Genomic DNA, 25974 nt, shown 5'->3' on the forward strand with positions numbered 1-25974 from the left:
TGTTTCAAATCACTATAGCCAAAGGCACCGATGCAATTTAATCAGTAATTCTTGAAGGGACTATTTCTCCCTAAGGATATTTCTGTGAGAGAAAGAGAAGCAGGGCTTCAATCACTTGGGCATGAAGGAAAAAGCCAAACAGGACATTTCTTCTGTGCCAGAGTCCCCTGACTTAATACTAAAGACGCCTGGCACCTACCTCCTGCCCGATTCAATCAAAGGATAGTGTATGGTACCGTAAGCCACGTTGGTTTTATTGGCATGCTGGTTCTTTGGCATTCCTTGCAAAGTGTGCTTCCCAGTTTGAGAGACTGGGATGTCTTCTGGCAGTAAGCGTTTCCTGTCTCCCCTGTCCTGCATAATCGGGCAGAGAGAACTGCTGGTGTCAGGTGAGGGGGAGAATGTCCTAGGAGAACTTGTCCTAGGGACAAGATGCACAGAAAGACAGGTTTCCGGAACGTTGAAGGCTGCTGGGGATGCAGCGGAGAGTCAGAAACTGAAGAAGCCTCTGATAAGACCTCCTGTGACCCTAGGATACTGGGAACCTAAAAGAAATCCCGTTGCAAATATTTTTTTTTTTAAATAGGTGTTTTCAGACTCTGCGATATTAAAAGGTGATCATCCCTTCTCTCTTTGCAAATTGCATCAAGATTGTGTGTCCAACCCGCTGGGAATGTGAATTCACTAGATTCAGAGAATTAGGCTTCCCTACCATTATCTGTCATTGCCTGGAGGGCACCCCATCTCTGCCTAAGTATAGTCAAGAGACAATAGGACACATCTGTAAAATGCAGAGTGGGCGAGATAATGTTTACTAGTTTTTTGTTGTTGTTGTTGTTGTTTTGCGGTACGCGGGCCTCTCACTGTTGTGGCCTCTCCCGTTGCGGAGCACAGGCTCCGGACGCGCAGGCTCAGCGGCCATGGCTCACGGGCCCAGCCGCTCCGCGGCATGTGGGATCTTCCCGGACCGGGGCACGAACCCGTGTCCCCTGCGTCGGCAGGCGGACTCTCAACCACTGCGCCACCCAGGGAAGCCCTACTAGCTTTTTATAAAAGCATTTGTGGTCAGAAAATTAAAGTACTGTGTCCGTTTCTTCTTAAATGTCTAATTTTTCTCTTTCCCTGTGGTCTGTAAGGTGAGGCAAGTCTCCCTTCTTGGTTAAACATTATTTCTGGTTAAAACTTCACTGAATATTATTTTCTCAGATTAAAAGAAAAGAATAGTACACAGGTGTGTATGAATACTTACTATATATGTTACATATAATATTTAGATGTGTCTATAAATATGTATATATCCATAGCCAGAGCAACGTTAACAGATTGAAGGATGGAAAACTGTGTCCTTACATCGATGAAAATCAAAACATGGTTAAAACACACCGTAGCCAAACTTTGCATTTTAAAAAATAATTTACTATTTGCTTTCTGCATTTTCATTCTTATTCATGTCCTCTCATTAGATGAATGCTTCCTAGAGAGGGGGCCAGTTGCAAAAGTTTTGAGAAACAGAAAAATGAACACGCTAAAACCTTACTTTCCATGAGCTAGCATTTTTGTGTCTGAGATTTTTAAAATATTTGTTCTTCAGCTCCCTTACACATTAATACATTTTTAAGCTATAAAGGGTTCAAACCGCAGAACTTATTTTGAAAAATCAGTCAAATATCTGCTTACAGTTTATTCTTAGGAGACAAATAACATGCATTTCCAGGATGCATTTTCTCCAAAGAAGAAAGAAAAGCAAGCTTGTGTTGGGTTTTAAGAGTAGCATCCCTTTGAGAGATGCACTTCCTAAAAAATATTTTCAGCAAATTAAGGAAAATGGGAAGAGTTTTTGTTTCTTTGACATTTCTTGAACACCTCTACAGTCAGTTTACTTTATAAAGTCACTTGCTTTGTAAATAGTAAAATGTAAAGGTATTTGCCGGTTGTGGAGTTTAGCGTTTACTATTCTATGATGAACTTAACGAGTGAACCAGTTAAGTGTTTCTAGAGAGAGATTTTAACTCACGTGGGTTCACGAGGTCCATAGATCATGCAGTGCTGTTGCTGTAAATTTTCTTTAGATCTGTAGTTCGCTCATCAAGTCAAGAAAGGTCCACACCTCAAGGAACTCACAAGGAGAAGACCCACACAAAGAATGACACAGGGAAGCAGGATCACTGTGCTCAACTTGACTTCTGAGTCGTTCTAGCCAGCTTCCGGTTTCCGTCAGTGACCACCTGAAGTTTAAGTGGTGAATTACCCAGCCATAAAAAGAAACAAAATTGAGTTATTTGTAGTGAGGTGGATGGACCTAGAGTCTGTCATACAGAGTGAAGTAAGCCAGAAAGAGAAAAACAAATACTGTATGCTAACACATATGTATGGAATCTAAGGGGAACAAAAGGTCATGAAGAACCTAGTGGTAAGACAGGAATAAAGACACAGACCTACTAGAGAATGGACTTGAGGATATGGGGCGGGGGAAGGGTAAGCTGTGACAAAGTGAGAGAGTAGCACTGACATATATACACTACCAAATGTAAGGTAGATAGCTAGTGGGAAGCAGCCGCGTAGCACAGGGAGATCAGCTCGGTGCTTTGTGACCACCTAGAGGGATGGGACAGGGAGTGTGGGAGGGAGGGAGCACCTAGAGGGATGGGACAGGGAGTGTGGGAGGGAGGGAGACGCAAGAGGGAAGAGATATGGGAACATATGTATATGTATAACTGATTCACTTTGTTATAAAGCAGAAACTAACAACAACCCAAAAAAATAAGGGGTGAAAATATTGCCTTGTGTTCCTGGCTCGTTGGTTCCAGGATAATCTGTTTCTGTCCTGTGGCTTCAAACCCTTATTCACTATTTACTTATTTACATTCTGTGCAGTTTTCTCTATTCTATTCAGTAATATACTTCATAAGCTGATTTTAAGTTGTCTAAATATGGACAGTCTTTGGACGCCTTGAAAATAAATGCTGTTCAAAAGAAAAGAGAGAGGGTTGGCCCTTAATTTACCTTTGAAGGACCCTGTGTAAATGTAATTACGGAATTAAGGAGTCTGACCCCAGCAGGCACAGATTCCATCCTCTCTCAGCTCTCAGGCAAGTTCTAGGTCTGTTCTTGCTGAAAAACTGAGGAAGACAACACTTTTCTGTCACTCTCTGTTCTAGATTTCATCGTTATTCGTGCTCTTAAATCTTAAAGCAGCCTTGTGAGGTGGGCAGGTTGTGTGTCCCATCAGAAAACTGCATTTTTGAAGATCACTCCATTTGTTCAAAGTCATGCATCTGGTTACAGGTGGAGGCAAATTACAATTCCAGACCCGTCTTTTAAGATACTGCATTTGGGGAGAGGTGGTTGGTGGGGAAAGAAAACCTTGGTCTTGAGGTCTTTAAAAATGGAATGGTGGGAATTCCCTGGCCATAAAGGCCTGGGTTTAATCCCTGGCTGGGGAACTAAGATCCCACAAGCCACGCGATGAAGCGGAAAAAAAAAAAAAAAAGTGGAGTGGAGATGGGTTCTATGTTGAAAACATTACAGAGCATGAATAACATAAGTACGACTGGCCTTTTTTCACAAATCCAACTGAACCCTGTTTCAAAGAGAACTGATAATTTGTTGGGCGTTCTTCCAACTTTTAAAGATGTAAAATACGTCTTTGATAATGTCTCAATGCTTTTGCAGGGGTTGGGTGTGTCAGGCAGTGGGGTTCAAGCAGGTGAAAGTCAGACGCTATGGGTGTCAGAGGGATGACGGCATGAGGTTGTGATGCTAAATTCAGTGACGTCAGCAGGGCCCTCAGGTCCCAGAATCCTCTCTGAGAAGCCACGGCATTTTCCTGCTGCCAAAGCTGCTTCCACGGTTGGCAAAGTTTTTCTGTAAAGAGCTCGTGGATAAAGGTTTTAGGCTTGGACGGCCATGCAGGCTGTGTCACAACCGCTCAGCTCTGCTCTTGTGTGAAAACAGCCGTAGGCGATATATCAGCCAGTGTGCATGGCCGTGTGCCAATAAAACTTTATTTATATAAGAGAGTCAGTGATGGGCCGGATGTCGGCCTCAGGCTGTGCCCTGTGGACCCCTGATCTAATATGAACAGGTATGTCGACGAAAATTCAATGAACTATCAAGTTAAGAAGAAAAAAGGGAACTTTATTCCAGCCAAACTGAGCATTATAAAGCAGGAAGCAGATTCTCAGAAAGTTCTGGGAACTGTCCTGCCTGTTAGAAGTTGAAGGCACAGTCATATACAGTTTTGACAAAAAGGATCCTATGTGAAAATGACATACTGACATTTTACATTAAAGTTCACCTAGGATGCACAGTCGAGGTAGGCACGTACAGAGTAAGCGGTAAGTCACCATGACCCCTTACAGAGCTGGGAGAGGATTCAATCTTATAAGAAGTTGCAGTGCTAGGGCCTCCCTGGTGGCGCAGAGGTTAAGAGTCCGCCTGCCAATGCAGAGGATGCAGGTTCCAGCCCTGGTCCGGGAAGATCCCACATGCCTCGGAGCAACTAAGCCCGTGCGCCACAACTACTGAGCCTGCGCTCTAGAGCCCGTGAGCCACAACTACTGAGCCCGTGTGCCACAACTACTGAGCCCACATGCCGCAACTACTGAAGCCTGTGTGCCTAGAGGCCGTGCTCCACAACAAGAGAAGCCACCGCAATGAGAAGCTCGCGCACTGCAACAAAGAGTAGCCCCTGCTCACTGCAGCTAGAGAAAGCCCGTGCACAGCCACGAAGACCCAATGCAGCCAAAAAGAAAAAAAAAAAAAAGAAGTTACACTGCTAGTGAAAGGGGAAAAAATGATCTTTACAATCAGGCAAGCATCCCATCTTTGAGGAGGTCTGGTTAATGTGTAATGCAGATGCACGTTGTACATTAGTGATGGAGGGAAGAGACCCAAATAGAGAATTTTATGTTTACATTCTCTTGTCTTGCCTTCAAATATAAATTTTTATTTCACCAGGTAGGTCAAACAGGTGTAAGTGGAAACAAATACATATATGGTAGTGTACTGTGAAATGCACAGAATTAACTTTATCTCAGAGGTGCAAAAAAAATTATTGAACTAAAATGTTACACACATACCCCCTTTCACTGGAGTGTTACCCACATTTCTAGACGCATGTTCTCATGTTCTTAAACTCTTTCCATTCTTCCCCACTGAGAGTGTATTTTTGTATTAGTTAGCATAAAGTGACATCATTTTTTTATTGAGATATATTTGGCATATGACATTCTATTAGCTTCAGGTGTACAGCAGAATGATACAGGTATGGTCTGAGATCATCATCACAATAAGTCTAGTTAACATCCATCAGCACACATCGTTATAAACCTTTTTCTGGTGGTGAGAACTTTAAAGACCTAGTGTCTTAGCAGCGTTCAAATATACAACACAGTATTACTAACGACTGCCACCACACTGTAGGCTGTATCCCCAGGACTTATTTATGTTATAACTGGAATTTTGTACTCTGTTCTCTGTATCTGTGAGTTCACTGTTTTGTCGTAGTTTTTTAGATTCCACATATAAGTGAGATGGTACAGTATTTGTTTTTCTCTTAGTTCACTTAGCACGATGCCCTCAAGGTCCATTCATGTTGTGAATGACAGGATTTCCTTCTTTTTTGTTAGTACAGTAAATTATATATGTGTGTAAATCACAACTTATTTACCCATTCATCCGTCAATGGATACTAAGGTTGCTTCTATGTGACATCATGGTTTTTAATTAGAAATATTTATTCAAATAAACACGCACTCAGGTACTTCGCATGGTGCTAATAAAAAGTGAAGGTCTTCAGTACATGTCTGTTAAGTTATTATCAATATGATTCTATTTATCAGAGAATTCTGGAAAGATGGAAGCGCTCAACTTTGTTGGTCATCCAAGCGAGTGAAAAAACACTGAGTTTTACTGACAGACGTAAATAAGAACTTAATAAACAGAGAAAAATTTCATGGTCCTTATTTGGAAGGAATTCCACGGAAAACTGATTTCCTTAAAATATATACCTACCCCACCTCCCATCCGTCAGAATGGCCATCGTTAGAAAATCTACAAACAAGAAATGCTGGAGAGGGTGTGGAGAAAAGGGAACCCTGTTGCACCATTGGTGGGAATGTAAAATGATTCAGCCACTATGGAGAACAGTATGGAGGTGCCTTAAAAAACTAAAAATAGAACTACCATATGACCCAGCCATCCCACTACTGGGCATATACCCTGAGAAAACCATAATTCAAAAAGAGTCATGTACCCCAATGTTCATTGCAGCACTATTTACAGTAGCCAAGACATGGAAGCAACCTGAATGTCCATCGACAGAGGAATGGAAAAAGAAGATGTGATACATGTATACAATGGAATATTGCTCAGCCATACAGAGGAGTGAAATTGTGTGATATGTAGAGACGTGGATGGATCTAGAGACTGTCATACAGAGTGAAGTAAGTCAGACAGAGAAAAACAAATGTATATTAATGCATATATGTGGAATCTAGAAAAATGGTATAGATGATCTTATTTGCAAAACAGAAATAGAGACACAGATGTAGAGAACAAACATACGGACACCAAGTGGGGGAGAGGGGGTTGGTGTGGGATGAACTGGGAGATTGGGATGGACATATATACACTATTGATACTATGTATAAAATAGATAACTAATGAGAACCTACTGTAGAGCGCAGGGAACTCTACGTGATCTGTGGTGACCTAAATGGGAAGGAAATCCAAAAAAGAGGGGATATATGTATACATACAGCTGAATCACTTTGCTGTACGGTAGAAACTAACACAACATTGTAAAGCAACTATACTCCAATAAAAAATAATAAAAAAGATACATATATACCTACCCCAAATCAATATCTTCATGTTTTAATAATTCCAATGATAAAACCAATGTGGTATGTGAGTGTGTGTGTTCAAGGGTGCAGGATATAGAAAGAAATTTAAAAGGCATCATTTGAAAACATCCATTAAGACAAAGACCCATTAATTTTCTTGAAACTTCAGACTGTGTTTATGTGTGTGTGTGTGTGTGTGTGTGTGTACAGCCTCACCTGTCATATCACACTTCAAATGTTATTCTCACTTCACCCACATTTAAAAGTATGTTTCTAGGGCTTCCCTGGTGACGCAGTGGTTGAGAGTCCGCCTGCCGATACAGGGGACACGGGTTCGTGCCCTGGTCCAGAAAGATCTCACATGCCGCGGAGCGGCTGGGCCCGTGAGCCATGGCTGCTGAGCCTGCGCGTCCGGAGCCTGTGCTCCGCAACGGGAGAGGCCACAACAGTGAGAGGCCTGTGTACCGCAAAAAAAAAAAAAAAATTAATTAATTTAAAAAAAGTAGAATTTTTTGTCATTACTTTTCTCCAAAAATTATGTATCTATGTGTGTAATTTTATAATATATTGATAGCGTGTTACCTTTTTTTGTAGACCAGACCATCTTACATAAGTACAAACTTTCTTCGGATATTCACAGAAATATTGGAAGTGTGATATGCTGCCTTTCTCCTCCTCCAGACAAGAGATCCTTGCAGTACTTTTAGTTGAAACACCTCTGATATTGCCTCTAGTATCATATATCCTGTGTTTCCTAGGGTTTCTCCTCTTTCGTTGTGTTAGGTCAATTGAGATGAATCACCAGGACCCCTGCAAAGCCCTTTATGCATCATTCATAAAGGTTGGACAGTAAAGTGTTCTAGTCCCAGTGTGGGGCTCTCTAGAAATACACTATAAATCTCCTTCTCTTCAAGAAACCAACCGTTTATCTCAATAAAAAAGTAAATCAATTCTCCCCTTAAGAGGTGTGTGTTTGTGTGTAATGCAATGGAAAATCTATGGTTTTTGCCTTCCCATACTATCTTTCATTTTTTCTTCATTTTTCTTCTTTTTGTACATGTATATATCTATATCTGTCTACATACATATATCTAGATACATCTAGCGAGACAAGGAGAGATACAGAGTATATAGAGGCAGATATACAGAAATAGACACACCTACAGAAATATAGATAGATAGCCAGACAGAAAGACAGGTGGATGGATGGATGGATGGGAAGACAGACAGGCAGGCAGGCAGACAGAAAGGCAGGGTAGATAGATAGATGAGTAGATAGATCGAGAGAGAGAGATTTGTATATATCAGTAATTATGGAAACTTAGAGAGACAGAGATGGATAACACTTTCCTCTACATATATTCGAACCACTTTGAAAAATTAATCCCTCCTTTCCTATATAGTATTTCATTACCCATTTGCAAATTCAACAGCTAAAAGGGCAGTCGACACTTACAGCTTTGCCAAGGGAGTCTGTCCCTAGACCAAGAAAAGTGGACCTATTTAACCATTAAGTTAAACCATTTAGACACTTAATCAGAATAAATGAAATGAGAAAAAAAAAATCTTTCTTACCAGAATTGTGCTTTCTATTTTGTTTTAATCAGATAGTCATTTGCACAGATGCCTGCTGTGTTGGTTCATTTGCAGGTCTGTCTTATAGTGCATTTTGCACTAGTGTGAAGCTCCGGTTCAGAAACCCAAAGGACCTCTTGTATTAACATTTATGATGACATGGTGGAAGCACTTTTGAAATTCATTATTTATGCTGTAGAACAATCCTTTAATGGAATACCTCATGCTAATTTTAAAGACTTAGAAAGGCCTTTTATAAACTGCTTCTAGAAAGAAGGCACTAAAGTAATTTCAAAGGGGTGGGCAAGCTAGTTCTCTTGAAGGATGTTTGCGGGGAAGCTGGGGCAGAAAGATATTGAAACATTAGGAGTCTAAGGTGGTCATTTCCTAGAGGGACATACCCAAGGTCATATATATTATGGTCTTCAGAATACACCAAAAAAGGACCCAGATTTTTGGGACCCAGATTTTTCTTTTTTTTTTTGCGGTACGTGGGCCTCTCACTGCTGTGGCCTCTCCCGTTGCGGAGCACAAGCTCCGGACGCGCAGGCTCAGTGGCCATGGCTCACGGGCCCAGCCGCTCCGCGGCATGTGGGATCTTCCCGGACCGGGGCACGAACCCGTGTCCGCTGCATCGGCAGGCGGGCTCTCAACCACTGTGCCACCAGGGAAGCCCAGACCCAGATGTTTGATGTCCGTTCTTAGGAACTGTGAAATTTGGGAGAAATACCGGGCATTCCATTATCATATATATAGAGCACGTTTTTGTAACTTTTTAGCTGCAAGACATTTAAATCTATTTGATTACTATGTTGAACCTAATGAAAAAAGGATCCTATAATTTTCACTTAGACGATTTCATGTTTTTACACACCCACACACCATTGGTTTTTTTTTTCTTTTTTCTGTAAACAATGAGTTGGAAGTAGGTACATGTTATTTTCATCCACTAAAAATGACTTTATTAAATGTTTGTTTACAGTGTTTTTGGTTCACAGGTATTCATAGCTCATGGCTTACAGACACCTGAAGATGCCCCGATTTTTGTAGAACACATTGCTACTGACTTGAATAATTGTTACACATCTGCTCTGTCCACTGTGGTAGCCAACAGTCACGTGTGACTCCTTACCATGAAATCAAATGAAATCAAATGCAAACCCCACTTCCTCAGGCACTTTAGCCATGTTTCCCATGTTTAATGGACACATGTGACCAATGGCTACGCTTTTAAAAGCCCAGATTATAGAACATTTCTATCACTGCAGAAAGTTTTACTGGCCAGCGTTGTTCAAGGCATGGACTGTTTTGGGCAGAATTCAGCAGCCAAACAGCTTTTTAAAAGTTTTAAAATCTCTACTAGGTGTCCCAAAGGTCCAGTTTTCTGCAAAACAGCGTATGACATGATGTGTGATCTTTGAGTTAGCTTTCTCAATGTTCTGTGTCCATATGCAACGTAGTTGTAGATTTTTGTGTCTGGAATAGATTTGCTAGAAATCAAAGCAGGGAACCAGGCAAAACGTCTGTTCTTTCTAAAGGCAACAGGTGGATGGCATGCACCTTGCAACACTGTAAAATCTTTGAAAATCAACTTGTTTTCCAATTGTCTGCCTCTGTTAACCCCACCTGTATGAGTTTCTTGAGCCTTCTGTAACGAATTATCTCAACCTGTGGGTCTTTTTTTTTTAATTGAAGTATGGCTGATTAACAATGTTGTGCTAATTTCTGCTGTACAGCAAAGTGATTCAGTTATACATATGTATACATTCATTTTCATATTCTTTTCCATTATTGTTTTTCACGGGATATTGAATATAGTTTGCCGTGCTCTACAGTAAGACCTTGTTGTATATCCATCCTATACATAATAGTTTGCATCTGCTAATCCCAAACTCCCAATCCATCCCTCCACCACGCCCCTCCCCGTTGGCAACCACCAGTCTGTTCTCTCTGTCTGTGATTCTGTTTCTGTTTCATAGATAGGTTCATTTGTGTCCTATTTTAGATTCCACATGTAAGTGATATCATATGGTATTTGTCTTTCTCTGTCTGACTTACTTCACTTAGTATGATAATCTCTAGTTGCATCCATATTGCTGCAAATGGCATTATTTCATTCATTTTCATGGCTGAGTAATATTCCACTGTATATATGTATCTCATCTTCTTTATCCATTCATCCGTCAGTGGACATTTAGGTGGTTTGCATGTCTTGGCCGTTGTGAATAGTGCTGCTCTGAACATAGGGGTGCATGGATCTTGTTGAATTATGGTTTTGTCCAGGTGTATGCCCAGGAGAGGGATTGATGGATCACATCTCACCCTGTGGGTCTTAAAGACACCCTGAAGTTTATCAGCTCACAGTTCTGGAGGCCAGAAAGCAGCAGCTTGGTTCCTCCTGGAGGTTCTGAGGGAGGATACATGCCATGCCTCTCCCCAAGGTGTTCCTGACTTTCTTCCCTTCTTTGCAGCCAAATTCCCCTCTTACGACAGGGAAACCAGTCCTTTGATGAGGGTCCCCCTCATCCAGCACTACCTCATCTTGATTACATCTGCAAAGACCTGTTTCCAGATAACGTCTTATTCAGAGGCACTTGGGTTTAGGGCTTCACTGTATCCTTTTTGGGGACACAATTCAATCCATAACAATATCCTCAGCTTTTCTTTCCACTGTCACTCCTGGAAAATACTTCTGATCTTTTGCCTCCAATTTCACCCCAGGAAATGAGCGCAAAACTCATTGCTTAGAACACGAGAAGGGTTTATTTTCAATTAGAGAGTGAGTATATACTGTGTAACGGTTGTGGAATCTAAAGAATGAGAACAACGCAGAAACGGAAGGCTGGTAGCATTTGATGCCTACTCTCAGGTCCCTGAAGAAATATCCATCTGTGTCCTCCCGAGATGCGAGTGTTACTGGTCTCCCCATTCTGCAAGGTAATCGTGGGCATTGAATGGCTTTTCCCCCAAAACCTATGCTTGATTACAATTTTAGAGAGGCTGGCTTCAGTCAAAACAGTCATAAAATTCAAGTAGCTGCTCTGAAGTACCATCTGATAGCCTTCATGGGGAAGGATGCTTTAATCAAGAATGTCACACTGAATTGTGAGGAAGAGGCCCTGAGAATAACCTTTACAACTCGCTGTGGGCTCCGGAGTCTGACTGAGATGCTGAAGAGAAATGCCTTTGAGAATTGGCAGTTTGACGGACATCCACAGAACGCTATGGGATACAGGGTTGTTGATCGGAATCCCTGATTTATTTGTGGGGTCCTAAGTGTGGTAAGGACCTGGTTCCTCAGAGGACATCTGAGTTTGATTTGGGGAAGCAAATCCAGACTCGATCAAGAAGAGAAGTGAGATCTCTTAAATGTAGGATTCAGGAAGTCTGATCTTTAGGATTCTAAAGTTCAAATTCACACTCAACTGGGTCTGTTGACTTAATTTCCTTTTTATGGTCACCCTCTGTGTTAGTTTTCTAGGGCTGCTGTAACAAAGGACTGCCCACGGGGTGGCTTACAAGCAACGGCATAGCACAGGGAGATCAGCTCGGTGCTCTGTGACCGCCTGGAGGGGTGGGATAGGGAGGGTGGGAGGGAGGGAGACACAAGAGGGAAGAGACACGGAACATATGTATAACTGATTCACTTTGTTATAAAGCAGAAACTAACACACCATTGTAAAGCAATTATACCCCAATAAAGATGTAAAAAAAAAAGTATCATCTCACAGTTCTGGAGCCGACAGGTCTGGAATCTTTTTATCCAGGATTTCCACAGGAAATATATTTATTTTTTCTTTAGCATTTGACTCAGAACAGTAACATAAAAATACTTACATTAAAATAGATAGAGATGTGATCATTTACGATATATAATAATTATGTTGGAATATATTTGCCTTTCCGTGAATTTAATATGGTTTTGTTTTTTTAATTAATTTTTATTGGAGTATAGTTGATTTACAGTATTCTGTTCGTTTCTGCTGTGCAGCAAAGTGAATCAGTTATATATCTAGCCATTCTTTTTTAGATGCTTTTCCCATATAGGTCATTACAGAGTATTGAGTAGAGTTCCCTGTGCTCTACAGTAGGTCCTTCTTAGTTATCTATTTTATATATAGTAGTGTGTATATGTCAACGCCAATCTCCCAATTTATCCCTCCCCCCCCCCCCGTAACCGTGTTTGTTTTCTACATCTGTGATTCTATTTCTGTTTTGTAGATAAGTTCATTTATACCTTTTTTTTTTTTTTTTTAGATTCCACATATAAGCAATGTCATAAGATATTTGTCTTTGTCTGAGTTACGTCGCTCAGTATGACAATCTCTAGGTCCGTCAAGATTTGGTTTTAGACTCAGTACCATCCTTCTGAATATTTGGTATGAAACTTGATAGGAATAACTGATGTCAGTGGGGCTGAAACTCAGGGTAGAATCCTTCCTTGCCTCTGTCTGGCTTTTGCTAATGTCCGTTTATCCTTGGCATCCCTTGTGTCGTAAGTGCGTCACCCCCATCTCTGCCCCTGTCTTCACAGGGCTGTGTGTCTCTCTTCATATGGCCCTCCTCTTATTAGGACACCAGTCATATTGGAATATGGACCCATCCTAACTGAACTCATCACATCTGCAAAGACCCCATTTCCAAATAAGGTCATGTTCTGAGATGCTGGGGGTGAAGACGTTAACATATCTTTTTTTTCGGGGGGGGGGACACCATTCAAATGATGACATATAAAACAACCCGATAAAATCCAATCAACTTTTGCAACTTTGGTGAACAGTATCCCTATACTGCCTTCCCCAAATACTCAAGCCCATATTCACAACACTGTTTTTCAGAAATACCCGTACAACTTAACATCCAGTTAATGTCTAATCTTTTCCTGATGTTTGTTTTATTCTTTGATAGAGAATGCTAACTTCTTCAAAAGAAGGAAATATATTCTAATGGGAGTTTTCTACTCCCCTAAGTCCTAAACAAACAAATAAACCAACAAGCAAAGAAAAAGCACATTTTTTAAAGAAATATGGGGTGAAAAACGACTAGTATAAGATAGTCTGCTGGTTGCTACAGAAAATATAATGCAACATCCTTTGATTTGTTCACTAATGGTCCCCCTTGTGAGATGATCCAGGGTGAGATGTCGAGGTAGATCGTCTCGTAACTCATGTACGGTTTTACCTGTTAAACGACCTGCTGTTTTTCTTAAAGCCAGTGTGGACGCTCCACGGGACAGTTCTCAAATCAGGGCAGTGCTAATATGGCTTCTTGCTGCTGTTTGCTCTGCAAAGTCTCCACGCTCAAACTGGCTTCTTCGGCAATGGTGTTGATGAGACATCTGCTTGCCTCTAGTTCACACTTAAAAGAGTCTAGTCATCGTTCCATGGGAAAACAAGATTTCTGGCCGCCCTTGGTGCACCCAGAGGGAAAGCTGATACCTTGCCTCTCTGCTGAGTTTCCCAAGTCAACGGTTTTCCTTATTTCTAGTTTGACAATTATTTATTGTGTGAAATATCTAGCACTGGGATAACCACAGTGAATAACACAGACTTGATGCTATGATCCAACTTATTAAGGAGTTGGCGTCTTGCGAGGGAAGGGTGGCGGAACACATAGCATATTATAAGTCAGAAGACTCACGGACTACCCTGGCGGTCCAGTGGTTAGGACTCCGAGCTTTCACTACCAAGGGTGCAGGTTTGATCCCTCGTTGGGGAACTAAGATCTCACGAGCCATGCAGTGAGGCCAAAAAAAAAAAAAAGACTCGGTTCAGATCTAGATGCTGGTATGAATCATCGAACCGTCCATACTTCTGTATGTGGATCATAATTCTGATGCCTGTCGAGTGAAATGTTTTAAGAGTTGACAAAGGAGCCCATGAATGGTGAGGCCAGTAAGAAGCAACTGGTCTTCCGTTGACTATAGTGAAGGGTACACACATCTGCAGCAGAGAATAGAGATTCCTGTATCTACCAAATGGTCCACCTTTGCTGATTGGGAGGTGGCCACAGGCTTCTGGTGTCACAACCTGCATTTTCAGAAAAGAGTATGTGTTTGGATGTGATGCATTAGAAAGAACAACTCAAGACTGGCTGTTCATCTGGCCATGGTTTTATATGTGGGTTTGGAAATTTCAGCCCAGTTTCCGACGGGAGTTTTCCACTCATCTGGCGTGAGCCAGGGGTGAGAATAGATTTGCCTGGTAGCTCGGTCACCAATGCCTTCTGTTTATTTCTGGGTGTTGTCTGGCCTGTGTCAACAAGATAAGGCCTTGTTTCGAAAAGGGCCGTTTATCAGAAGACGAAGCGCAGAGGTGACCTTGGAGTCCTCCCTCCTCTATTTCAGAGTAAAGACTGCTGGCCTGTGAGTTTGTTATTTAGTTCATGGGTTCTGGTGAAGTGAAACGAGATGGGGACAGCAGTGGGGTTCAACAAGGGGCCAGTACAGCCAGCCCCTGTGCAGCGAGCCTTTCTCTGCCTCACGCTTGCATGTTCCTTCTGGCTTTGTGATTTATGAAATATAATTATCTACCATTCCAGGAACATATCTCTGAGTAAGCTCCATCATCTGTGACCCATGGAAAAGCAGTGGGAGTTTCAGTGAGGTAGTATAACCGAGCAGGACCCTATGGGGCCTCCTGAGAACAGACCCCCTGACCAAGTTGTCTGCCTGCCTCTTGTTGGTACAAAAGCCTTAGCCTCCTAGGCCTTCCCTGAATTCCAAAGAATAAATTTATTCAGAGAAATGAGAAAATCCAAAAACAAAGGAAAACAGTCAAGCAAGACCAAATAATATTAGTTTAGCCATTAAACAGAGTCAAGGACCTTTAGTTCCTCCTCAAGGGCTATAGATCTTATTCTGAGCCACATCCTGTGAGCTGACTTGGAGATACTGAAACCCCACTGGGTGGAAGAAGTGAACTACGTGATGACCAGACTGTAGTCATGACATAAGCTGCCACAATTCCGAGAATTGGCGTGAAGGAAACGGGAACAAACTGACCTTGGAACTGAAGGTTGTTAACTGTACTTAAAACAATCAAGATGACGGTGGTCAGACCACCGCATGACCAATTTCAAGATGAAGGTCAGAGCTGACTGTGCTGTTTCCGCATGGGGCCCCCTCCCCATCTGTGCACCCGTGAAACTCCCCTCTAAAAGCTCGTCCCACTGACCAGCAGGGGAGAGTAGGTTCTTTGGGACATGAGTCCACCTTCTCCCCAGGACTGCCGGCTTCCTCTGTAAAGTTCTCTTTCCTTTTACCTGACACTTGTCTCTCAATATTGGATTCTTGAGTGACCAGCAGCAAACCTCAGTTCAGTAACAGCAGTAAGAAAAGAAGCAGAATTATATTGGAAACTAAAGGCAAGAAAACGTTGTTTTAAATTGAAATGTTAAGATGTTAACAGATATTACACACATGAGTGAGATGAGTCTTTTGACCATAGAGACAATGGACATGGCCAAGAGTGATCCAGGCATTATGTGCTGATTCAGGTATCAGTTCATACGCTTCTTTGGTAGAAACGCATCAGAGGGCCGTTTATCAGGCCGTGATTAAGAGAAGAAAACAAATGCCACGATGAACCAAGGGCCAGGGGTGTGGTGTGGGAGGAATGGTTCTGAACCTAAATATTCCACACGCAAGCAATGTCTCCATCACTACAGCATCTGGCAACTCGGATCTCTGTCCTTTTGCTCATGGCCGGAAGCATGGGTGTCACTTATCCGTCTGAGAAGGCAGGTCTGCCCGTGCTGTCCTGATCAAGTATGAACCCAAAGTTGAGGAAGGGTGAACAGAATTGAAGACCATGTATGATGCATGGGCTGAGACTGTAAACCTTACAGTATAAGGTCATTGCGGTAATTTGGTCGCGTATATGAACCTTCCTGAGCTTGTAGACTTGTCATGGTGGGAGCCAGTGGTCATTTCAGGGGTGAGAGGAGAGCATTTTAGGGAGAGTGAGAATGACTTGTAAACTATGAGCTCATTGACCTGCTGAACCTGGACACATGTCAGGGATACTGTAGTCTGATTAACGGGGCTCATGCCTCTGCTTGGAATTTTGGATCTTACTTCGATATTATGCCCCGGGCACTTCAGAAGGTGATAGAGAAGTTACACAAGAATCAGCATCACTGCTTAAGATACGCCTTAAGGGGCCTCCCTGGTGGCACAGTGGTTAAGAATCCGCCTGCCAATGCAAGGGACACGGGTTCGAGCCCTGGTCCGGGAGGATCCCACGTGCCGCGGAACAACTAAGCCCGTGCGCCGCAACTACTGAGCCTGCGCTCTGGAGCCCGCAGCCACAACTACAGAAGCCCGTGCGCCTAGAGGCCGTGCTCCGCAACAAGAGAAGCCACCACAATGAGAAGCCCACACACCGCAATGAAGAGTAGCGCCCGCTCGCCGCAACTAGAGAAAGCCCGTGCACAGCCACGAAGACCCAACGCAGCCAAATAAATAAATAAATTTATTTTTTAAAAAAAGACCCAATGCAGCCAAAAAATAAAAATAAATAAGAATACTGCTTTAGAGACTCTTACTTTCTGGTGCATGGCCAGCAACTTAATTAATCTTTGAATGGAAAACATTATAATAAAATGAAGCAATAAACTTGCTGGACACAACTTTGCAAGTTAAAAAACAAAGAGGTTTGAGAAAACCTTTATGGAAAAGAAAATGGGTAAAAGTGTGAGGTGATACAAGACTGTGTATCTGTGCTTTAAATGTAGAAGGTAAGAACAGAGTGATGACAAATGGGTAGGTTTGAATAAAACATACCGTCGTGTAGTATATATATAGATATATAGTACAGTCTATAATACAACATAATAATGTAATGTAACACAGTATAACATATTAAAATTCAACTGTATTGTTAAATGCCTACTTTTGCTAGGCAGTTATCGAGGTACTGGAGATAAAATAATAAACTGAAAAGAAAAAAAAGTCCCAACACTCAGCATTAACTTCTTAGTGAGATAAGACCCAAGAAGCAATAGATAAATTAAATGATTTACTTATAGAGTATCCTAGAGGTTGATGGGTGTTGCGTAAAAAAGAAAAGCAGCGTGGGATGAAGAGATTTGGAAGCGCTGGGGAGCACAGGGTATTGCAGTATGAGATAGGATTATCTATGATTGTTTTGTGTTCCTAGGAAGTACTTGGGATCATTTCCTTGAAACGTGTTGGTCTACGAGCCGTTCTTGTTGAATTTGGTAGATGCTGGATTCTGTGCTGAGTGCAAGGGTTGCAGAGATGAATAGACCCCCGTATGTTTGGCTTTTATGGACGCAGCGTGTACTTTTGTGGACTCGCCGTGTACTTTTATGAACTTGCCACGTAGTTTTATGGACTCGCCGTGTACTTTTAGGGACTCACCATGTACTTTTACGCCCTCACCGTGTACCTGAGCATTTCTGTAAGCACACCTCCTGCTCTGTTTTCAGCTAGCAGTGATACACAAGAGGGTGATCTGCATAGGACGGTGTAGGAAACTGAAACATTTACTTATTCCCTGTCACCTCACAAGGCACAAAACATATAAAACATATTCACAAGATTTAGCCAGCCTCAAATTTTTTTTTAAAAAAGAAAAAGGGTGAAGCGTCTCTGTGGTACAGAAATACACATCAGAGAGCAGACCCGGTGTCCTGGGCTTGTCTTGACTGTCATTTAGAAGACAGATAGAGGGGACCGCTGGTTTGACTTTGTTGTGGTAACGACGTCTAAATGTCCTTCATGACCAATGGGGGAAAAAGTCAGGGTTCTTGGGTAAAACCAATGGTTGGGGTGAGGAGAGTTCTCCAACCCTGGGAAAGCTGCCTCGGTCAACCAAAAAGAAATGCAAGGAACTTCAAACACATGATGCTCAATGAGAGAAACCAGGCATAAGAGGCCACACGTTGTTTGATTCCATTTATAGGAAATGTGCAGAACAGGTAAACCCACGGACAGAAAGCCGAACGTTTTCTTTTCTACAAATCAGGTTAGGGCGATATCACTGCGATCTTTAGGAGGAGATTCAAAATCAGCATCTTCAGACAAAAAAGCATTCAGCTGCATTTCATAGCTCCTTCTATTTCCTGAGAATTTTAATGCCGATATAGTCCTTAAATGTGTATTAATGTTTTGCTGTCGTTGCTTGCGCTTTCGGTGTCATATCCAAAAAATTGTTGCCAGCACCGATGTCAAGGAGATTTTCCCCTGTGTTTCCTTCTAGAATTTTTATGGTTTCAGGTCTTTTGATTAAGTCTGAGTGCCGGACAGGGGATGAATGGATAAAGAAGATGTGGTCTGTATACAGTGGGGTGTTACTGAGCCATAAAAAAAGAATGACATTTTGTCATTTGCAGCAACATGGATGGACCTTGAGGTTCAGAAAATCTCTGATTCCTGTTCACAGAGGGAATGAAGGAAGACAGTGTCTTTGGTCAGAGAAAGCTCAAAAAAATATTGACCGCGGAAGACACATCTTATTTCTGGAGCAGTCTTGATGGAAATGGCCATCCGTGATGTTTTCCCAGAGTAGCTGCCTGAAGACATATATGAAGAGAAAGCCTTAACTTTCATATGGTTTTTCTTATGGTTCCATGTCTCATTCTCATTTTCCTCCAACTAGGTTAGCAATTTTCGTCTGTCACAATTTATATTTGAACCGCAGTACGCTCTCAGAATCTCTGCTTGAAATCGTTCAGTCCTCTCTTATATAATCCAGGCAATACCAGTGTTGTCTTTAGTTATTTATTTTTAATTTTTATTAGAGTCTAGTTGATTTACGATGTTGTGTTAGTTTCAGGTGTACAGCAAAGTGAGTCCATTATACATATATGCACTCTCTTCTTTTTTAAAGATTCTTTTCCCATATATGTCATTATAGAGTATTGAGTAGAGTTCCCTGTGCTATACAGTAGGTTCTTATTAGTTACCTATTTTTTATATAGTAGCGTGTATATCTCAATCCCAATCTCCCAGTTTATCCCTCTCTGCCCTTATCCCTGCTAACCATAAGTTTGTTTTCTGCATCAGTGACTCTACTTCCGTTTTGTAAATAAGTTCATTTGAGCGTTATCTTTACTTAGATCTCTAATTGTGATGGGACATTTAACGGTTCTGGCTGAAGCAGGAATGCACCCTTTAAATTCGCCACTGAGGTCACTGGGGGGCGTAAGAGTGAGAACATGGGTTGAGGTCTGGAGGTGAAGGGAGGTAGTTATGTGGTCAAGAGCTGTGGAAGGGTAGGAAACAGAAGATAGGTTATGAAGGAAGCACCCACTTTGGAGGCTGGGAAGTGACTCTATCAAGACACTGCTTCAGAATCAGCAAGACAATGTTGTGTCTGTTTCTTTCCTCAGTCCCAAGAAAACCCTGGGACCATATTCACCACAGAAGGAAATACAGTGTTATTACAATTGCCTCTGATTTATAAACCCCCAATCGTAGCATTCTTATTTCAGAGTAAAGTATTTCCATGTTGAAGCAAGTAAATCCTGCAATTTTATGGAAGGAAATTCTATCTGGAAATGTGCTGTTTCTTTCCTTCCTTCCTTCCTCCCTCCCTCCCTCCCTCCCTCTCTTCTTTCCTTCCCTCCTCCGTCCACTTACTTTCCTTTTTTCTTTTTTCTTTTTGGCAGAAGATAAGGGTGAAAGGGAATTCAAGTAAATCTAGAAAGTGCACAGTGAAAAATGGAAAGGTTGGAGGTCCCTTGGTGTCAAATTCCATTACCAACACAGCTGCTTCAAAGTGAAAGAAATGAGATCCAAACTCAGGGATTCCCAGAAGATTCAATTTACGTGCATTAATATTTCAGGGTATGTCTTCAGTGGCGTGAAATGGAGGCATCAGGACACACGTCGCCTGCCGTGTATTAATACGTGATGGATGACTTACCCGCACCTTTGACAAATGCAGCCCCGAATGTGTCTCACTCCCTGCACCTGCGTGGAATTGAAAACTCTTGGCGTAGAATGTAAGGTATTGATAAACTTGTTTCTCTTTAAAAATAATAAGAACTTTTCTCAGCGTATAATGAAAGTTCTCAGTGCAGAAAAAAAAAAGACCTAATGTACGGCATGGTGACTAACATTAATAAAACTATATTGTATACTATCTGGAATTTGCTAGGAGAGTAGGTCTTACGTGTCCTCACTCCCCCAAATGGTAACTATGTGAGGAGATGGGTATATTCGTTACTTTGTGGTAATCACTTCACAGTGTGTACATTTATCAAAACATCATTTTGTAGCCCTTAAATATGTAGCATGTTTGTTTGTCCCAATAAAGCTGGGGGGGGAAGAATGCCAAAAAAATAAGAAGAATAAGAATTTACACAATACGTAGTAGTTTAGAAACACCTTCACGTATGCATGTATACATATATAGATACGATTTTATTTTACCGTGATAGTTTTCTGAGATGAGCAGTGAAATACTGTGAGACTTTGAGATCAGAAAATGGAGGCTTTCTTTTTTTTATTGAAGAATAGTTGATTTACAACGTTGTGTTAGTTTCTCGTGTACAGCAACGTGATATATATATATATATATATATATATATATATATATATATATATATATATTCTTTTTCAGATTCTTTTCCACTATACAATAGGTTATTACAAGATACTGAGTAGAGTTCCCTGTGCTCTACAGTAGGTCCTTGTTGGTTATCTGTTTTATCTGTAGTAGTGTGTATCTGTTCAGCCCAAACTCCTGATTTAACCCTCCCCCGCCAACCTTTCCCCTTTGGGAACAGTAAGTTTGTTTTCCGTGTCTGTGAGTCTGTTTCTGTTTTGTAAATAAGTTCAAGAAAATGGAGGCATTTAAAGTTTATTTGACCCGCCTAAATTTTACGAAATATTGAATGGCGATGTAGAGGTCCACAACCAGGGTGTATTTTCACCACATCACAGAGGGTATCAGTAACTGATTCGAGCAAAGGAATTCCTTGTGATTTTGGTGTTGGTGTTGGTTTTATTTTGGATTATGGGCAGTTCCTCTTCTCAGGCTGAAGGATTCTCCTTAGAAAAGTTGTCTGTTCTTTCTCCTCTATCTGTAAAGCTCTAATTAAAAAGAGCTTAGTTAATCAAAGACCTTCTTTCTGCTATTGTGTACAAATCACAAATTAATTAGGCAAAAGGAGATTTCTAATATCAAGTGAGATCAAACTACAATAGTTTTTCATCCGTGGGGCTGCATTTAGAAGGGCTGGTAGCATCCCCGGCTGTCGGGACCACCATCCCCCGGGGGCATCCTCTTCTTATCGCCAAGCACCAAAGCAAAACCGAGATGGCAGAGTCATTGTCACCTCCAAGCTGGGAGTCTCCACTTAACTTTGTGGAGTTTATAGAGAATCATATGAGTGTACTGTTGAAGAAAATAAGGCACCATCTGGTCCAGAGAGTCTTAAACTTTCATGTGCACCAAAATGACATGGTAGTTTTGTTCAAATACAGGTTTCCATTCAGCACGTGTAGGAGCTAGAGATGGTGATTTTTTTTTAGTTTTTTGTTTTAGCAAAAAAGCTCTTTGAGAGGTTGATGCTGCCCGTCCAAAGGCTACTCTTGGAATAATGAGAATCTTTGCTGGACCCCCCTCATTTTATACTGGAGGATTCTCATCTCCAGACTAGATGGTCCACGGAAGGTTTCTTTCGATCCTTGCTTAACTGTAGCACTTCCCAATCTGACTCTCACAGAGTGATTATGTGATGATAATATGTATATTTTATATATATATATGCACACACATGATAATGATATACACACATACATTCATACATGTATCACAATATATTAGGAGGAATATATATGTTTTATATGTATTATACATTCACACATATATATATATCATAATTTATGAGAAACGGTAATGTATCTATTATATGCATTCTATATACTATGTACTTATCTATCATCTGTCTATCAACTATCAACTACCTATCATCTAGCTATCATGATCTATCTCTATTATATTATCTGATCTATCTATCTATCTTCTGTCACCTGTCTATCATGATCTCTATCTAATCTATCTGTTGTCTATCAGGATCTATCCGTAAGCTATCTACCTATCATCTATCCATCTTCTATCATCTATCTGTGAGTCGTCTGTTCAGCAAGGATAGATTGTAGCTATAATCTGACATGTTTTAACATGACTACATCTTCTTCCTTTCTTTTCTGCTTGGCTTGAGGTTCTTCCTTGGAAACAATTTCTCCTTCTCTCTTTACATCTCTTCCCATTATATACAAAAAGAAAAACACGGTTGTGTTTTCTTAAACCCTTTTTTCTCTTATTTCATGGATATTGATACTCCTTTCTTTAGTGAAATCCTGGGCAGTTGTTTTCTATCAACTTCAGCACAGTCTATGAGAAAGAGATTAGTGTTTCTCAACCATTTCATTTTTCATGTAATAATGTGGATCATGGATATATAAGAATCCCATTTTGGAGGAAGGTTTTTTTCCCCCCAGGCAAGACCAGTCTCTAACATGTTTCTCTAGCTTCTTGACTGAAATGAGAATTGTTACCATTTTTTTTGAACCTTTTTAAACAAATTGAGATATAGTTGCTGTACAGTGTTACATGTTACAGGTGTACAATACAGTGATACACAATTTTCAAAGGCTACACTCCATTTATAGTTATTATAAAATATAGGCTCTCTTCCCCCTGTTGGACAGTACATCCTCGTAGCTTATTTTATCCATAACAGTTTGTACCAAGAATTGATACTTTTTTTATGTATATATCTTGGACCATATTTGGAATCTAGATGCTGATTCAACCAACTTGAGTCAAGAAAACACAGTTCAGCTGTCATTGTATTGGAAATCGTGCTGTCCCTGCTAATATTTTTGCGTTCTCCTATCTCAGCTTCTTGTTTTGAGAAGTCACAGGGACCTTTTTGTTTTTTTAAGCACTAAATGCTAGAAATCTAGGAACTTCCTTGACACCAACTTTAAAGGTGCTAATTTTCTCCCACCAAGTGGGCTGTGTTGTGGCCAGTAAATTTGTCCTTAGGAAATGGTCTTCTTTGCTATTTTTTTCTCTTTTTGACCCATTACCCACTAGAGCAATTCTGTGTGATTGAACTTTCCGTGATGGTGTGACTAGTCTACATCTGGGCTGTCGGATGTGGTCCCTCTAACTGCCTGTGGCCCGTGAGCATTGGACATGTGGCCAGTGCAACTGGGGAATTAAACTTTTATTTTTTATTATTGGGGTAAAATACAGCATCAAATTCACCATTTTTGCCGTTTCAGAGCGTACAAGTCACTGGCATTAAGTGCATTCACATGGTTCTGTAACCGTTCCCACCATCCATCACCAGAACTGTTTCATCTTCCCAAATTGAAACTCTGTCCCCTTTAAACCCTAATACCCCATCCCCTTCCCCAGCCCCTGACACCCACCATCCTACTTTGCGTCTCTATGAATTTGACAACTCTAGGTGGCTTATGAAAGTGCAGCTTTACAGTATCTGTCCTTTCGTGTCTGGCTTTTTTCACTTTGCAAAGTGTCCTCAAGTTTCATCCAAGTTGTAGCCTGTGTCAGAATGTCCTTCCTTTTTAAGGCTGAATAATATTCCTTTTCAAGGCTCATATGCTTGGCTATTGTGAATAATGCTGCTATGAATATAAATGAACAAATATATGTCCAAGTCCCTGCTTTCGATTCCTTTGAGTATATACCCAAAGGTAGAATTACTGTATCATATAGTAATCCTATGTTTAATCTTTGGAGAAACCACCAAACTGTTTTCTACAGCAGCTGCACCATTTTACAGTCCCACAAGGAGCTGAATGTTTCATTGTAATTTAAATTTTAATAGCCATCTGTGGCTGACGGCCATTGTGCCTGACAGCACACATTTAGTTTACTAAAATAAAACCTGAAATGAATTTTTCACCGACTTGATACAGGTGAGAGATGACAGGAGTTTGGAATCTGCGGCGATTACAGTAATAATTATGGCATCCGTTAAAAATACTTGGACTGCTGATCAGGCATCTGTTTTGCATTTAAAAAGTGTACAAGCCTATCTTGAAGTTTTAGGAGTCCAGGTAGAGAGACATTGTAATTTGGATACATTAATGCCAACCGTTACTCTAAACACTGTTCGGGTGTCTTCTGGAGTTCAGTATAGGGATGGTATCCTGGCCATACCTGTTTTTGAGGCCACCCCAGGTGAAGAGTTTGTGCAGGTGTGTGGGGGAAATTCAAAGGGTACTCATGGCACGGAGGACTCCGTGTTCCACAGCAAGTGGGGGAGGTTAGGAGGGCCCTTTTTGAGAGACGTGGGACCCCAGCTGGAAACTCCCTGTGCTCTTCCCACTCCTGCCTTCTACTATGTAAATACCACGCTGCTTCCCCTCCATTGTTGTTATATTGGAGTCGAGTTGATTTATAATGCTGTGTTAGTGTCAGGGGTACAGCAAAGTGATTCGGTTATACATAGACAAGTATCTATTCCTTTTCAGACTCTTTTCCCATATAGGTTACTACCGAATATTAAGTAGAGTTCCCCGTGCTATACAGTAGGTCCTTGTTGATTATCTATTTTAAATATAGTAAGTGTGTATATGTTAATCCCAAACTCCCTAACAATCCCTTCCCCCTTACCTTTTCCCCCTGGTAACCATAAGTTCGTTCTCTAAGTCTGTGAGTGTTTCTGTTTTGTAAATAAGTTCATTTGTATTATTTTTTTAAGATTCCACACGTAAGTGCTATCATATGATATTTGTCTTTCTCTGTCTGACTTACTTCACTCAGTAGGATCATCTCCAGGTCCATCCATGTTGCCCCAAATGGCATGATTTCATTCTTTTTCATGGCTGAGTAGTATTCCATTGTGTATACGTACCACATCTTCTTCATGCATTCCTCTGTTGATGGACACTTAGGCTGCTTCTGTGTCTTGGCTATTGCAAATAGTGCTGCTATAAACATTGGGGTGCATGTATCTTTTCAAATTATAGTTTTCTCCAGATACATGCCCAGGAGTGGGATTGCTGGATCATATGGTAGCTCTATTTTTAGTTTTTTAAGGAACCTCCAGACTGTTCTCCATAGTGGCTGCACCAATTTACATTCTCACCAACAGCGCAGGAGTGTTCCCTTTTCTCCACACCCTCTCCAGCATTTATTGTTTGTAGACTTTTTAATGATGCCCATTCTGACTGGTGTGAGCTGATACCTCACTGTAGTTTTGATTTGCATTTCTCTAATAGTTTTCGATGTTGAGCATCTTTTCATGTGCTTTTTGGCCATCTGTATGTCTTCTTTGGAGAAATGTCTACTTGGGTCTTCTGCCCATTTTTTGATTGGGTTGTTTGATATTGAGCCGCACGAGCTGTTTGTATATTTTGGAGATTAATCCCTTGTCAGTTGCATTGTTTGCAAATATTTTCTCGCATTCGGCAGGTTGTCCTTTCATTTTGGTTCCCTTCCATTTTAATGAACTTGACATACGCAGTTATATCTCTCCATATTTGGGGAAAGGAGGCACCAGGTAGGATTGAAGGGTCTTCCAAAGAAATGTC

At 41.1% G+C, this 25974-nt stretch overlaps 1 long non-coding RNA gene across 3 annotated transcripts in view; it reads left to right on the forward strand.

Moving 5' to 3' along the window:
- Positions 1–25974, forward strand: part of LOC307179974 — a 247619-nt gene that overhangs the window by 85873 nt on the left and 135772 nt on the right. For 2 of the 3 annotated variants that reach the window (XR_013825625.1, XR_013825626.1), the window contains exon 2: positions 20238–20401. This is a non-coding gene — a long non-coding RNA (uncharacterized lncRNA). The remainder of the gene's footprint in view (positions 1–20237; positions 20402–25974) is intronic. The other variant, XR_013825627.1, reaches the window with a different exon arrangement.

Source organism: Stenella coeruleoalba (genome assembly GCF_951394435.1).
Source record: "Stenella coeruleoalba genome assembly, chromosome: X".
NCBI classification, from domain to species: domain Eukaryota; kingdom Metazoa; phylum Chordata; class Mammalia; order Artiodactyla; family Delphinidae; genus Stenella; species Stenella coeruleoalba.